The 16877-nt window shown below is 45.9% G+C and overlaps 1 protein-coding gene across 3 annotated transcripts in view; it reads right to left on the reverse strand.

Annotated features, from left to right (window-relative positions):
- CCDC83 (coiled-coil domain containing 83) overlaps positions 1–16877 on the reverse strand; it is a 71212-nt gene that overhangs the window by 21670 nt on the left and 32665 nt on the right. The window contains exon 1 of one of the 3 annotated variants that reach the window (XM_069972002.1): positions 483–555. The exons of the other annotated variants lie outside the window; for them this stretch is intronic. The gene's annotated coding sequence lies outside the window, so the exon portion shown is untranslated. Of the gene's footprint in view, positions 1–482; positions 556–16877 lie in introns of those variants that run through there. 3 annotated transcript variants of the gene reach the window in all.

Genomic DNA, 16877 nt, shown 5'->3' on the forward strand with positions numbered 1-16877 from the left:
GCCTTATACAGCCCACACAGTATAGTGCCAAGATACCATATTATACAGCCAACGTAATGGTATAATTCTACTATACAGTGCACGCAGTACTGTAATACCGCCATACAGTGGCACAACACCACTGCCTTATACAGTCCACATAATACTATAATACTTCCATACAGTGCAAAGATGTCCCTGCCAGATACAGCTTACATACTACCAACACATAGTGCTCAAAATATAATCAGTATGCTTTATAGATCCCACACGATAGTACACTTAGAGAATACCGCTATACACTGCTAAATAATACTGTGTGGTTTTACTTTTCTCCTGGACACTCTTGCCATTACAAGCCTAAGTGAGTGTCAGCTCTTGTACTGGAGTCCTCGTCTGCTAAGAAATGGAAACGGTCTCAGGCGTATACATATACACAGCCATTACAGGCCTCAGTGAGTATCAGCTCTTGCGCTGTACCGGAGTCCAGGTCCGTCACCCACCTGTGCTCTGCAGATTGGGAAAACTGTTCTTGGATGTGACTACTCCATGCAGCTGCCGCCTGTACTGCTCCCCACAACACTGTAACCACAGCAACACCTGACTGTATACATTGTATCTGTGCTGCCTGCAGTGCTCTGCTGACATCTGCTGGACAAAGAGAATATAACACCAAGGTCTTAAAGGGCTTATCCAGCGCTACAAAAACATGGCCACTTTCCCCCTACTGTTGTCTCCAGTTTTGGTGGGGATTTGAAACTCAGTTCCATTGAAGTAAATGGAGCTTAATTGCAAACCGCACCTGAACTGGAGACAACAGTAGGGGGAAAAGTGGCCATGTTTTTGTAGCGCTGGATAACCCCTTTAATCAATGTCATCTCCACAGGAGACTAGAAGCTCTGGTTACCCTTGGAATTTTTTTACTTCCAAGTCCAGGTCTTCTGAGATATGGACTGGGCTGGATTAAAAAAAAACAAAAAAAAAACAAAACACAAAACCATGAAAAAGGGAGTTTTCTAATGCTAAATGTCATTGAGATTAAAAAAAAACAACAAAAAAACAAAAACAAAACCAACAATATTGTAACACCACTGTTCTAACACTTGCAATCGGGCAGCACAGTTTTTGGTAATGTGCACCTTTGAACAGGAGGTATAAAGTCACATGTAGCCCTACTGTTAGGACACAGGGTCACGGTACAAATTAAAGTATTGTTTTATATAATTTTCTGATAATAGATTCCCAATCTTTTAGGTTTCCATACTAAATAAGGTTCAAGAACAAGGGGACACAATCTGATGTTAGTTGGGGGAAAGGTCAGAAACAACACAAGAAAATATTACTTTACTGAAAGAGCCATAAGAGAAACAGATCACTGATCTCAGGGAGACCAGCCAAAGATAACACTGTCGGCTGCTAGTGAAAGCGCTCAGTGCAGTGATATCCTAGGTGCATTGCCCCTTGGGAAACATGAATATGCAAAAGAATAGACCGTGGAGCCTCATTGAAGAGTCTCAAGACACAGGACTAGCCAGATATCCCTCTGGGAAGGACCCAGCCAAGGGGTGGCTCCTGTAAGGAAACCACCAAAACCACCATATTAAGTGGCTCTATAAGTCAATGTAATGACAAGGGAAAAACCAAGGCGGGGTATCCATCCACATACAGCTGTTTCAGGGTGTTGCCCCTCATCAGTGTGGAGCAGGATTCTGGCTAGGTGGGAGCAATGCCTGGTAAAGCCATAAGAGAAACAGATCGCTGATCTCAGGGAGACCAGCCAAACTATAACACTGGCGGCTGCTACTGAAAGCGCTTAGTGCAGTAATATCCTAGGTGCTCCACGGGCTCTTCTTTTGCATATTCATGTTACCCAGGGGGCAATGCACCTAGGACTTCACTGCATTGAGCACTTTCACTAGCAGCTGGCAGTGTTATCGTTTGGCTGGTCTCCCTGAAATCAGCGATCTGTTTCTCTTATGGCTCTACTAGGCATTGCTCCCACCTAGCCAGAATCCTGCTCCACACTGATGAGGGGCAACACCACAAAACAGCTGTATGTGGATGGATATCTGGCCTTGGTTTTTCCCTTGTCATTACATTGACTTATAGGGCCACTTAATATGGTGGATTTGTCGGTTTGCCCTGGGCTGGGTCCTGTGTTTTGAGACTCTTTAATGAGGCTCCATGGGCTCTTCTTTTGCATTTACTGAAAGAGTAGTAGATGCTTGAAACAATCTTGTAGCAGATGTGGAAGTAAATCTACAATAACTGCCTGAGATAAACAAATAACCTAAAATAATAAAAAGGAATTAATATTGGGGCGGAGCAGATGGACCAGGGGGGCTATTTCTGTCAACAATCTTATATGTTTCCCATTAAGGCAGGGTAGACAGACGGCATCCTAGGGATGTCAGCAAAGCAGTTCTGTGTTAACCTTAACCCAGGGTTACTTAGTTGTCAAGCAAGCAGATCATATTTCTTAGGCAGCAACTTCAAAGAAAGGCAACAAGCCATTTTGCCTTGGCCAGGGAATTTAGATACAGGACAGCTAACACAACCATTGCCTTAGGTAGAAGAACACCAAGCCCTACCCCATCAGGCTAGTACTATTGGGGGGGGGGGGTCACTTGGTTACAAACAGGGTGCAGATACCTATTGGGATCACCAACTACTTACAGGGGGGCATATACCTACTTAGGCACCTATCTATATATAGTGGGTGGGCACCTAGCTACCTACTGGAGGACACCAATATACCTATAAAGTAACGATACCTAACTGCCTATAGGGGGCTTCAGAGAGAGAGAGACACCTATCTACCTATGGGTGAATATCTACTAGGTATCTCCTGGCTACATACAGGGGTTCATATACATACTAGGGGCAGTTAGGTACCTGGCTACCCACAGGGACACACACATATATTTCTATAAAGGGGTGGCATCTGGCTACAGGAGTCCAGCTACCTCCTGGGGAAAACACCTATCCACCTAAGGGGGGGGGGGGCTATCTACCTATAAGTGGACAAGAACCTACAGTGGGACATATCCCTACTGGGGGCACCAACTATCTACTGGGGGCTCCTATTTACCTATGGTGATGGGCACCTGGCTTCCTGCAGTGGGCAACTACCTATTGGGTGGCACCGATCTATCTATAGGGGGTGGCACCTGGCTATTAACAGGGGCCAGCTACTTTGTACTGGGGGTATCTGTCAACCTTTGGTGCTCCTGGCTACCTACAGGGAGGCAGCTATATACTAGGGGGAAGCACTTATCTACCTACTGGGGGGGCATATACCTACTGGAGGCCCATATCTACCTACTGGGGGGTAGACACCTAAAAGGGGCGCCTACCTACAAAGAGAGGCAATATTACTATTTGGGGCACTTTGCATGGGGAAAAGATAAAGGTTTATGATGGAAAGAGTACGGAACCTAAGATGTTTGTCCAACAGGGATACAAGTTGAGCTCGTTCTAGCACCCTAATCCATATCCATAACCTATGCAGCCAGTTACTCTCTAACTTTTCCTTCTATGGTCTAGATGGTCTAGAGATGTCATTCTCCTAGTGACCAGTTGGTGGCGCCGGTGCATCTTGTGCTGTATTAGATGGAAGGACCTTTGTAAATCCCTCAGAGGCTTTTTAGTAACCCCTCAAGTATGGCAAGAACTTTCCCAGGCCAAATACTTGTCATGGCTGAGATGTCTCACAAACGGGTTTGACTTCAAAATCTTAAGAAAACACTTGATTCTTAAATTCACATGACCAAGTCATAGTCTGGTGGGAAAACCAAACACGCTATAATATACTAACAAGAAATGAGCTGCGGTACAGCAATAATGGACGTAATGTAACAATTTACTTACTGTAATCTACAGAGCATCAGCATTGGCCGGCGATAAATGAGTCCGATACTCAAGAGACGAGTCCGTCAGATTAGAATGAAAGAGGAAACTGGAGAACCTGGAAGAAACTCACTGCAAGATATTGGCCCTGGTTGAAATTACACTGTGGATTGCTAGAGCCATTGCTAAGCAGGTCCCAGTATGGAGGACTCTATTATCTGCCATGTAATACTGCCTCTCACCTGTAGTGGCCACTGCAGGAGATGGTCGTTACCAGAACCTTCAGCTGATCCTGATCGTCAGCGATTTCAGCTGTAATCCTGTTGGTTTAGGTACTGCACAGAGCACCAACCAACCGAACACCACCCCAGAACCTGTCTATGGAAACTCTTTTCCATCTACCCTATTTGGTTATATGTGACCGATATGGGGCTCAGAACCCTTCATTCTTGGCCAAAGCTTAGAGCTCAGATAAGCTTTGAAGAATTCAAGGTACATCTTACTATAATCCATTTTGTTTACTGGGATCCCCCAGAAGATATAGCTAACTCCACCTTGGGGCCCTTACATCGCACATTATCCACATAGAATTATGCTGGTTTACTGTTACTGTAGAGAAGTGCATTGTGGGTGCTCAGAACTCAGATAACGTAAAGGAGGAACTTGACACTGTTACCCAATGGATTAGTTTCTATAAAGAGATGATGATTAACCTCAGGAAGATCAACCAAAAACAACACAGTGACACCATCACAGGTCTCGACGTGAGTGTATTCTGGGACATTGCCCCCTGGGAAATCAAATATGCAAAAGAACACTCCAGAGACACCATCAGGTCTCAACGTAGTGAGCTATCCAGACCTTCCTCCGGGAAGGAACAACCAAGCCCAGGAATGTCTCCAGTCAAGGAAACCACCCAAGCAAGGTATCCATCCACAGACAGCTGTTTCGGGGTATTTGCCCCTCATCAGTGTGGAGTAGGTTTCTGGCTATTGTGAGCAATGTTAGTATGCACTTACTAGCATTGCTCCCACTAGCTTCCTTTTTTTCCTTTTACACATTTTACCTATAATTACCAGATTGCAGACACTGTACAATGCTATGCCATAGGCATAGCACTGATCAGTGTAATAGGCACTCTGCATATTGAGCCTGCCTGTGGCAGACTCAATGAGCAGATCGCCGATCGGACTGCACGGAGGAAGGTAAGAGACCTCCAGTCGTCCGTTAAAACGATCAGGTAACCGATCGGTAAGTAACAGAAGCTGCTCACGGCATTTAAGGGTTTAATGGCAGGCTGCAGCACCTTCGAGACCCATGACGTACAGTTACGTCAAGAGTCGTCTTGTGACAGACTTCCAAGATGTAACTCTACGTCATGGGTCGTCTAGGGGTTAACTATCACCTTCCCCTTCTCTTCTGATCACCACCTAAATCCATGTCAGAAACTGTCCAGAGTAGTACCGAAACCCCATAAAAAAAAACCTCCTGCTCTGGACAGTTCCTAACATGGACAGAGGTGGCAGCAGAAAGCACTGTGTCAGACTGAAAAGAATACACCACTTCCTGCAGGACATACAGCAGTTGATAAGTACTGGAAGACTTGAGATTTTTAAACAGAATTAAATTACAAATTCACATAACTTTCTGACACCAGTTGATTTGAAAGAAAAAAAAATCTCTGGAATACCCCTTTAAGTTTGCTGTGTGAAGTTAAAAAAACAAGACTGTTATCTTCCAAACAAATTGCGCCACTCCTGTGGTTGGGCTGTGTCTGGTACTGCACCATAAATCTGAATGTGATGCAGTTTGTGGGAAAAAAAAAGTAACTCCTTTAAACCTATGTGTGCCTTCTGGGTGGAGTTAGTTATTGATAGCTGTAATTTGTTTGAAATATTGAAAACCTTTATCTGCCTCGAGAGCAGGTCGGTCACTTTCCCTGTACAGCCTGAGGTGCTCTATACACCCTCTATTATATCCACATGACTATATGTGTAACCAAATGTCACCTCCCAGATCCACAGTAAATACAAGGAGACCTCATAGTGTGGAGAGATCAGAGTCCACAAACTACAAGAATGATAAGAATTCCTTTAAGCCATTTACATCAAGGAAAATCCTCCTGTGAATTCAATCAAAATCATTATAATTTCTGTCAGTTATTATTAACATGTAGAATGAGATATGGGAGACACCCAGGACTTTACATATAACTTTATACAGCTGGTACTTTGTTGATGTAATAGTTACATTATTTGTCAATAAAGATTATTGTGTATTAAAAGGTTTAGCAACTGATCCTGAGTTACATCCTGTATTATACTCCAGAGCTGCACTCACTATTCTGCTGGTGGGGTCACAGTGTACATACATTACATTACTTATCCTGTAGTGATCCTGAGTTACATCCTGTATTATGCCCCAGAGCTGCACTCACTATTCTGCTGGTGGGATCACTGTGTACATACATTACATTACTTATCCTGTACTGATCCGGAGTTACATCCTGTATTATACTCCAGAGCTGCACTCACTATTCTGCTGGTGGGGTCACTGTGTACATACATTACATTACTGATCCTGAGTTACATCCTGTATTATACTCCAGAGCTGCACTCTCTATTCTGCTGGTGGGGTCACTGTACATACATTTCATTGCTTATCCTGTACTGATCCTGAGTTACATCCTGTATTATGCCCCAGAGCTGCACTCACTATTCTGCTGTTGGGGTCACTGTGTATATACATTACATTACTGATCCTGTACTGATCCTGAGTTACATCCTGTATTATACTCCAGAGCTGCACTCAATATCCGGCTGGTGGGGTCACTGTATACATACATTACATTACTCATCCTGAGTTACATCCTTTAAGGCTATGGTCATACAACTGTGATTTTTCCGGAACTTACGTAGTGTGAACATAGCCTTATACTGCAGAGCTGTATTCATAATTCTGTAGATTGTCATTGTAGTCATGCTGTATTGTATTGTACTGTAGGGAGCTGTATACGTATATAGGCTATGGTCACGCGTAGCATGAGACCAGCTGTTTCATGACCCGGCCGGGTCACAGAACGGCTGATCTTAGAAAAGATCATCCCGGCTGGTACTGCAGCACCGTCCGGATCATCTTTAGCGAGAGTTTTTGACTTCTGAGTGTGCGCCCGCATCAGAACTCCCCACAGCACACAATGGAGCATAAGGCTGGAGCCACTCGCTCCATAGTGTGAACTGACACGGTTTTCTGCGGCTGCTATTCACTGAATAGCGGCCGCAGAAAACTGACATGTCAGTTTTCTACGGTGCCGCTAGGGATCCCGGCCAGAGTGTATACTATGTGTGGATTTCCTCAGCCTGCAGCACTACGTAAGTACAGTAGAAATCTTAGTCGCTGTAACAACGGCTGTGATTTCTGCGGAACTTATGTAGTGTGAACATAGCCTTACAATGTAAAACCTGGAATAGATGAACTTTTCGAATAGTCCTGGATGTAATAGAGTCATTCACTGTTCCTCCCTTTGCACGACACATGTAATGATAAGTTAATACAGAGTGATCCTGTAGCCGTCCTGGCCTGGCTCTCCGGTATGCAGCCGCACAGGTCCCACCAGCAGAGCCAGGAATGTCTTGTCACCAGTTGTGTGTACAGAATAGGTGTGTAAGTATGGACACTGATAGGATTAACCTGGTGTCACAGAATAACATGATTTCTTGCTTCTGAATCACTCAGGACAAATGGTGCCAAGGAAAACCACCGATACCTGTACTGGAAACAGCTGTCTATTAATACTCCTCATACCTCTAGGTAGTAGATATGAGTATGAGGAGCGCCCAGGCCTACAAATGGCCAGCCCAGCATAGAGGAGGCTTTCTATAATATATGCTTGGGTATAGGTGATCAAGCCATGAAGGCAGACTATGGGACTGAGGGAAAGAGAACCCAACATTTACACCAGGAGTCTCAAACTCATTTTACCTGGGGGCCGCTGGAGGTAGAGTCTGGGTGAGGCTGGGCCGCATCAGGTTTTCCACAAGAAAAGCTCTTACAAAAACATTCCAATGTCATCAAATGTTTTTATCTTTTCATCTGTTAAAACCACATATAGTTGCTGACTAGAGAAATGTAATTATTATTATTATTCAGATTCAAATGTCTGTATTGACAGTTCCTTAACATTTAACTTTCTGAACATGAATGGAACACACACACACACACACTGCCTGACCCCCACTCCACACACACACTGCCTGACCCCCACTCCACACACACACACTGCCTGACCCCCACTCCACACACACACACTGCCTGACCCCCACTCCACACACACACACTGCCTGACCCCCACTCCACACACACACACTGCCTGACCCCCACTCCACACACACACACTGCCTGACCCTCACCCCCCCCACACACACACACTGCCTGACCCCCACTCCACACACACACACACACTGCCTGACCCCCCCCCACACACACACACTGCCTGAGCCCAACACACACACACACACACTGCCTGACCCCCCCCCCCCACACACACACTGCCTGACCCCCCCCCCACACACACACACACTGCCTGAGCCCAACACACACACACACACACACACACTACCTGACCCCCACCACACACACACACACTGCCTGACCCCCACCACACACACACACTGCCTGACCCCCCCCCACACACACACTGCCTGACCCCCCCCCCCACACACACACACTGCCTGACCCCCACACACACACTACCTGACCCCCACACACACACACACTGCCTGACCCTCACCCCCCCCCCACACACACACTGCCTGACCCCCACTCCACACACACACACACTGCCTGACCCCCCCCCCACACACACACTGCCTGAGCCCAACACACACACACACACACACACACTACCTGACCCCCACCACACACACACACTACCTGACCCCCACCACACACACACACACACACACACTGCCTGACCCCCCCCACACACACACTGCCTGACCCCCACACACACACACTGCCTGACCCCCACACACACACTACCTGACCCCCACCACACACACACACACACTACCTGACCCCCACCACACACACACACTGCCTGACCCCCCCCCACACACACACACTGCCTGACCCCCACACACACACTACCTGACCCCCACCACACACACACACACACTACCTGACCCCCACCACACACACACACTGCCTGACCCCCCCCCACACACACTACCTGACCCCCACCACACAAACACACTGCCTGACTCCCACCCCACACACACACTGCCTGACCCCCACCACACACACACACACACACACACACTGCCTGACCCCCACCACACACACTGCCTGCCACCCCCACACACACACACACTGCCTGGCCCCCCACCACACACACACACTGGCTGACCCCCCCCCACACACACACACTACCTGACCCCCACCACACACACACACACACACTGCCTGACCCCCACCACACACACACACTGCCTGGCCCCCCACCACACACACACTGCCTGACCCCCCACCACACACTACCTGACCCCCAACACACACACACACACTGCCTGACCCTTACCACACACACACACTGCCTGACCCCCCCCCCACACACACTACCTGACCCCCACCACACACACTGCCTGACCCCCCCCACACACACACTACCTGACCCCCACCACACACACACACACTGCCTGACCCCCCACCACACACTACCTGACCCCCAACACACACACACACACACACACTACCTGACCCCCACCACACACACACACACTACCTGACCCCCACCACACACACTGCCTGACCCCCCCCCCCACACACACTACCTGACCCCCACCACACAAACACACTGCCTGACCCCCACCCCACACACACACTGCCTGACCCCCACCACACACACACACACACACACACACTGCCTGCCCCCCCACACACACACACACTGCCTGGCCCCCCACCACACACACACACTGGAAGACCCCCCCCCCCCCCCCACACACACACACACACTACCTGACCCCCACCACACACACACACACACACACTGCCTGACCCCCACCACACACACACACTGCCTGGCCCCCCACCACGCACACACTGCCTGACCCCCCACCACACACTATCTGACCCCCAACACACACACACACACACACACTGCCTGACCCCCACCACACACACACACACTGCCTGACCCCCCCCCCACACACACACTACCTGACCCCCACCACACACACTGCCTGACCCCCACCACACACACACACACTGCCTGACCCCCCCCCACACACACTACCTGACCCCCACCACACACACACACACTGCCTGACCCCCACCACACACACACACACACACTGCCTGACCCCCTCCACACACACACACTGCCTGACCCTCCACCACACACACACAGTGCTTGACCCCCCCCCCCCCACACACACTGCCTGACCCCCCCCCACACACACACTGCCTGACCCCCTCCACACACACAATGCCTGACCCCCCCCCCACACACACACACTACCTGACCCCCACACACACACTGCCTGACCCCCCACACACACTGCCTGACCCCCCACCACACACACACACTGCCTGACCCCCTCCACACACACAATGCCTGACCCCCCCACCCCACACACACACACACTACCTGACCCCCACACACACACTGCCTGACCCCCCCCACACACACTGCCTGACCCCCCCCCCCCCACACACACTGCCTGACCCCCCCTCACACACACACTGCCTGACCCCCCACCACATACACACATCTTTTGCATTAAAGGGGTACTCCAGGCTGGGGGCCCCCAGACCGGAATACCCCTTCAAGGAACCAGCAGGCCAAGTGTCTATTCCCCTCCCTCATGTCTCCTCTCCGGCCTCCCCCATGTCTCCTCTCCGGCATCCCCCTTCTCCCCTCCGGCCTCCTCCTTCTCCCCTCCGGCATCCTACCTCTTCCCACCGGCCTCCTCCTTCTCCACATCCCGGGCACCGCGTCCTCCTCACCTCGGGTAGCAGCGGCAGACTCACATACCGCCCACCCAACGTAGCGTCCGGATGTCCTTGTCCAATCAAATCAGCGCAGAGAGGGAGTGTGGAGCCGCTGCAGCCGCAGCGGCTCCACGCTCCCTCCCTGCGCTGATTTGACCTGCGAGCCAGATGCGGCCATCAAAACAGCCGCATCTGGCTCGCAAGATGCCGGGCAAAAAAAAGATTCGGGGCGGCAGTAAGTGGGCCGTACTTACAGTTAAGTTACAACTGAGGTGGGGGCCGCAAACTAGCGTCCCGAGGGCCGCAGTTGGCCTGCGGGCCGCAGGTTTGAGACCCCTGATTTAGAAAGTATACCAAATATTCCATTTACCAGTTTCTTAGACACAGGCTATGTAACTGCTGGTAGAAGAAGGCATGCATTTTGTTATTGTTTCTTTTTCCTTATCTTTGCTTATAACAAGACGCTTAACTAAACAGAAGACCACTCAATTAAACAGAAGCTTTTCAGCTTGAACACAGAGTTGTTTCATGTGTCTTCTCTGATCTTCAGCAGAATGCAGCTGCCCTAACTTATTCATTGGGAACACTCAAGTATACCTGTGTCAGGTGTTTATACCTGAACTCATCAGCAGTTATTAGGTGAAATGGTTATATGTGGTTATGCGGTGATATGGTTATATATGGTTATCTGGTGATATAGTTATATGTGGTTATGCGGTGATATGGTTTTATGTGGTTATGCAGTGATATGGGTATATGTGTTTTTGCAGTGATATGGTTATATGTGGTTATGTGGTGATATGGTTATATGTGTTTATGTAGTGATATGGTTATATGTGGTTATGTGGTGATATGGTTATATAGGGTTATCCAGTGATATGGTTATATGTGGTTACATGGTGGTATGATTATATGTGGTTATGCAGTGATATGGATATATGTGGTTATGCGGTGATATGGTTATATGTGTTTATTTAGTGATATGGTTATATGTAGTTATGTGGTGATATGGTTATATGGGGTTATCCAGTGATATGGTTATATGTGGTTACGTGGTGATTTGGTTATATATGGTTATGCGGTGATATGGTTATATGTGGTTATCCGGTGGTATGGTTATATGTGGTTATGTGGTGATATGGTTATATGTGGTTATGCGGTGATATGGTTATATGTGGTTATGTGGTGATATGGTTATATGTGGTGATATGGTTATATATGGTTATGCGGTGATATGGTTATATGTGGTTATGCGGTGATATGGTTATATGTGGTTATCCGGTGATATGGTTATATGTGGTTACGCGGTGATATGGTTATATGTAGTTATGCGGTGATATGGTTATATGTGGTTATGTGGTGATATGGTTATATGTGGTGATATGGTTATATATGGTTATGCGGTGATATGGTTATATGTGGTTATCCGGTGATATGGTTATATGTGGTTACGCGGTGGTATGGTTATATGTGGTTATGCCGTGATATGGTTATATGTGGTTATGCAGTGATATGGTTATATGTGGTTATCACATGTAGTGTAACTCCCAATCTGTTCTCTATAGGTCTATGTAACATATTTACTTACAGGGCAATAGCTGAGATTCCCTCGCAGTACTGTCTAAACCAGTTTTTCTGACAGGCTCCTTTATGTCCTCTGGCCGGGCCCCTGGCATTCCTCTCCATTTGGGCTGACGGGGCAATTAACCAGTTATTACAGGCAGGTTCTGTATCCTGGGGCTAATATTACCCTCCTATTACCCTATTATACTTGTCTGGAGATACAATGTAGCACAACCTGAATCTTTCCTCAGAAGCAGAAGCCACAGTCTATAGGGAGGTAGAAGATGGCAAAGTGCCCATACTTAAAGTCATCCTATAAAAAATAAAATGCACCTTTCCAACTTGTCTTTGCTGCTCCTAGCCCCAGATTCCAACCTTTACAAATGATCCTATTTTACACAATGGCACCCAGCCAGGAAACTACATCTCCCAGCATGCATTGCACCCAGGGCCATTTCTACCAAAAGACTAAATGGGTTTATTGCTCTGGGTGGCAGATTAGTAGGGGCAGCATGTTCCATGGAGTGGCCATAAATGATACACAACATTGACCCCATGACCTGCAGATGATAGCTGGACACAGACGTAGAATGTAAGGAAGTCAGGACTGCAAACACTGTGCAGGTATTGTTATATGTGTCACATCACTACACTACAAGTGATCACTGCCCCTTTATATGGAGCACAAGGTGTAATGGTAGTGTGACCATGAATAAGATCACCAGGAGCAGTCACAATACATTGCCTCCTGTATATGTCAGGGGCTTTTATTCTTGGAGAAGCGATAAAGATTGAAGAATTGTATACACACTGGTGGAATTGGAAACTTGGAAACTTTTTCTGTCTTGTCCTCACCAAGAATGGAAGATAGTGCCTGACCACGGTGATGTATAGTGGATCAAACTATCTATCTATCTATCTATCTATCTATCTATCTATCTATCTATCTATCTCCTATCTATCTATCTATCTATCTATCTATCTATCTATCTATCTCCTATCTATCTATCTATCTCCTATCTATCTATCTATCTATCTATCTATCTATCTATCTATCTATCTATCTATTCATCTACATAGATAGAATAGAGAGAGATGAAACAACAGGTTCTCCTTTCCCCTATACTACTCTGGAGAGGCTGTTGTTTCCCCGACCTCGGCCAGCTGATCACTGTGTCTGTGTGATGTCAGTGGTGGGTGGGGTTACAGATGAGATGTTACAGCTTGACTGGCAATAGAAGAGACAGAGGTCATGTGACTTTGGTCTCAGAAGGGAGGGGGAGGACAGAGGAGTGGAGACAGAGTGGAGCAGGCAGTGAGGATTTTCAGCAGCTTCAGGATGTGAGTCAGGATGTGCTGCAGACAAACGGACCAATTCATGTGATAGAAACCTTACAAAAAGCTTACAAACAAGCTTAGATTATGGATGGGGATTGACTAAAGTTAAATCTTTCTAAACTGGAGTTCCCCTTTAAATTCTCCCAAATTTTCAATATGGTTGAGATCTGTACTGCTTAGGGCCATGTATTTTTTTAAGAAAATCTTTAAAGGCTATCCAGGATTAGTAAAAACACAGCTACTTTTTTGCAAAAACTGCGCTGCCCCTGTCCTCAGGTTGTGTGTTGTATTGCAATTCAGCTCCATTCACTTTAATTGAACTGAGCTGTAAAAACCGCACCCAAACTGAGGACAAGAGCGGTGCTGTTTCTAGGAGAAAGTGGCTTAGCTTACCCCTTTAATCCTCTGTGGCAAGATGCATCTTCCTCCTGAAAAATGACGTCCCCCCATCACAAGACAGCCATGTTTTTGTAACCTTGAACAATCCCTTGAATCCTACACTACCATACTCACATTTTTCTCTCCTTGCCCTTTGTAAATCTATATACATCAAAGTTACTTTCATGCGTTTCTCTCATCTATCAATTCTCCTTCTGGATTTCTAAGAACTCGGTTACAGCAGGTCAGGCTATAATTCACGTGTAAACGGGACGCTGTTGTCAGATATAATATTTTTCATTCCTTTTCGACGTGTGAAGCCACCAATATAAAATATGTAAAAGGTGAAATTCCTTCCAGTCTGCCGCACCTTGCTGCGAGAATCGTGACACCTCGGTGAGGTACTGACAATGGATCTGTAGCCTGATCATAAGGAAAGAGACATAAGGGGACAAGTCACCTTTAGATATCAGATGGTCAGTTCCTAGTATCAGACAGCAGTGGGGTCCGACTCCCCACCAATGGTTTTCTAAAGGCTTTAAAAAAAAAAAAAAAAAAAAAAGGATGTCCTGCAGAAAGTGGTGTATTCTTTTTATTCTGCTGCCACCTCTGTCCATGTCAGGAACTGTCCAAACTGTCCAGACAGGACAGTTCCTGACATGGACAGAGGTGGCAGCAGAGAGCACTGTGTCAAACTGGAAAGAATGCACCACATCCTGCAGAACACACAGCAGCTGACAAGTACTAGAAGACTTGAGATTTTTTTTTAAGAGAAGTAATTTAAAAATCTATAATTTTTTGACATCAGTTTATTTATAAAACTATTTTCTCTTGAGTACCTCTTTAATAAACTCCCAATGTTTTTTAGGCCTTTTTTTTTTTTTTTTGCTCAAAAATATTTTAAAACAGTGTTGGGGTTGTTTGTATATTAAAGTAAACCTGTAAAGTTATATAAAACATGATTACAGTGCAGCACTGTGCACAATAATCATTTCTGTTAATTACATAAATTTTCAAATTGGCATTAAAATTCATTTATGAAGCAGCTGTTGTCCACACTTACTGCCCTATTAGGAGGGGCTGGTAGCCAGTGCTAGACCCAGTGCCATTAAATCACATGACGCAGGGCCTGGCGATGGCTATGGATGCTATAGAGACAGAGCAGGAGGCTCTTTTTCATAATGCACAGTTATGAGCAGCTGGGAATGCAGACAACAGTCATGTCATACCTGAATTTTCACAATACTTTGAAACTTAAGTAAATAACAAAAATTATTATTGTGCACAGAACAGCACTATAATAATTTTTCATATAACTTTACAGATATAATTTAAAGGGGTTATCTAAGATCCAGAACAGCTTCCCACCTGTCCTCAGGTTGTGTGTGTGGTTTTGCAGCTCAATTCCATTGAAGTGTAATTTACTTGTATTAAAAAAATCTCCAGTCTTCCACTACTTATTAGCTGCTGTATGTCCTGCAGGAAGTGGTGTATGCTTTTCAGTCTGACACAGTGTTCTCTGCTGCCACCTCTGTCCATGTCAGAAACTTTCCAGAGAAGTAGAAAATCCCCATAGAAAACTTCTACTGCTCTCCAGACTGGAAAGAATACACCACTTCCTGCAGGACATACAACAGCTGATAAGTAAATGAAATTTTTTAAATAGAAGTAAATAACAAATCTCTGGCATCGGTTGATTTGGAAGAAATGTTTTTGTTTTGTTTTTTGTTGCCGGAGAACCCCTTTAATTAATATACCACTGCTGGATTATAGGTTATCTTTGATGGACCAGTTTGTTTTTCTTATGAACTATGCAATCATGTTATCATAATAAATCTTAGATCTGTCAACAGCAGTTTCTTCACAGTTTTTTTTAAGCAAAAGGTTATTATTACAAAATTGGATAAATTTGCAAAGATGTCTTTGGCCACTTGTAGTAATACTAATATAGTCATGAGTATATAGAAAGGTCGGGGTTCACTAACCAGGAGGCAGGTCAGAGTCATTCATCTGGAGTAGAAATTCTTTAGGGAATAAGGAATTTGGTAATTAAATCATCAGATTGAGCTGCCATCCTGTGAGCGAATTAAATTCATGTTAACTCTATATTTCTTGAATGTAATTTTTTTTTACTTTTCATATATTTTATATATATATATATATATATATATATATATATATGGAGAAAGCATTTTATGACTTATATTCTAAAAATAGGGCTAAAGAATGAAAATCTGAAACAAGAATTGAGTGATCAGCAATGTACAGAAGCCCTATAGAGGATGAATAGGGTGCGACTTTCAGCACACCTCCCGTTAAAGTAAATGGCTCTGGGGTTTTGCATAGATCCTAATCCAGGGCTTTCAGAAACTCTCAGCCAAAATTAAAAGAGGCATGAACGTAGCTATCAGTAGCTGCAATGGGTCCAAGTGGGCTAAAAGGGTCCAGTTGCGTAGATGATGGAGTATCGAGGCAAGATTTTTGCAAGTGAAGACCACTGAAAGGCAATGAAGAACAATGGCTGACCCTCCAGCCTCCAGTGTGAGAATCTCCTTTCCCCTCTGTGACCTAGCTACATTGATTCTAAGGTACATTCACTTTAAGATCGCAACTTGTCAAACAGATTCAGGTTGGTGGTGCTCTATCTGTAGACTTGGCTTAAGTTGATATCAGTGGAGGATAAGCAGGATATAGGGGTAATATGTGGTAGGGCATTAGGGAGTAGGGGTGGGTTGTGAGTAGAGATGAGCGAACCGGTTTGACCGGTTTGGGACCGG

This window comes from Dendropsophus ebraccatus, chromosome 5 (assembly GCF_027789765.1).
Source record: "Dendropsophus ebraccatus isolate aDenEbr1 chromosome 5, aDenEbr1.pat, whole genome shotgun sequence".
Taxonomy (NCBI): domain Eukaryota; kingdom Metazoa; phylum Chordata; class Amphibia; order Anura; family Hylidae; genus Dendropsophus; species Dendropsophus ebraccatus.